The sequence below is a fragment of the Penaeus monodon genome, chromosome 29 (genome assembly GCF_015228065.2).
Source record: "Penaeus monodon isolate SGIC_2016 chromosome 29, NSTDA_Pmon_1, whole genome shotgun sequence".
In the NCBI taxonomy this organism is placed as follows: domain Eukaryota; kingdom Metazoa; phylum Arthropoda; class Malacostraca; order Decapoda; family Penaeidae; genus Penaeus; species Penaeus monodon.
Window position 1 is genome coordinate 37,778,963 of NC_051414.1, and position 847 is coordinate 37,779,809.

The 847-nt window shown below is 36.7% G+C and overlaps 1 protein-coding gene across 1 annotated transcript in view; it reads right to left on the minus strand.

The window, feature by feature from the left end:
* Window positions 1-847, minus strand: part of LOC119592238 (nuclear receptor-binding protein homolog) — a gene marked incomplete in the record, with an annotated part of 59,302 nt that overhangs the window by 2,805 nt on the left and 55,650 nt on the right. Inside the window, 1 exon segment of the mRNA XM_037941070.1 lies at window positions 1-847.

Consider the following 847-nt stretch of genomic DNA (forward strand, 5'->3'; position numbering starts at 1 on the left):
GGATTTTCAGATCCTTGCAAATAGTTTTCCCCAGGCACATTTGAATGAGACACTACAATACTGCCACACATACTTCAAAAGTATAAATGTACTACATGTAAGGACGAGACAGATCAGCATTATTTACCAAGCTTTCCATTGATCCTTTTACTTCATTGATATGTCCTTTTCATGAAAAATATATGATTCACCATAAAATACCTTTCCAATATAAAAAAATACGATGGACAATACTAATCACAATGAATGCTTCATAAGTCAGGAGCAAAACAAATAAACTTCTCAGGGATCCATATACTCAAAATTAATCAATCACTGCTGGTTCTCGTACAATATTCTCAAAGAACAATATAGCAAGAAAAAAAAAAAATCTTTAACATGGTGTCATTACAATCAACTCCCCCCTAAAAAAAGTATCTAAAGAGTACACAATACAGCCATCTCCTCATCCAGCCATCCTTGCCTAGGACAGACAGACTACACTATGAGCCTCTCTGTTACCTCGCTGGATATCAGCTCGGGCACTGAATAAGACGAGGGGAGAGCGAGGAGGGAAGAACCTTCGACCCATTAAGCACAAATGAGCCCTCATAGTCTTCTCTTATCACAATACCTGGGAGCTCATGTTAACATGTCAAAATATCATTCTCTACGACATATTCCATCTAACATGACAAACTCCCGTGTGCACCTGACATCTCCCAAATGCTTTCACGACCAAACAACAAACTCAGATATATATATATAAATATTCACATTTTCAACTTAGTGTACTGCACAAAAAACAAAGTTGTGTTTGGTCTGTTTTTTTCACTACCCCTAAATGCACCTAATAAAAAGGAAAAAA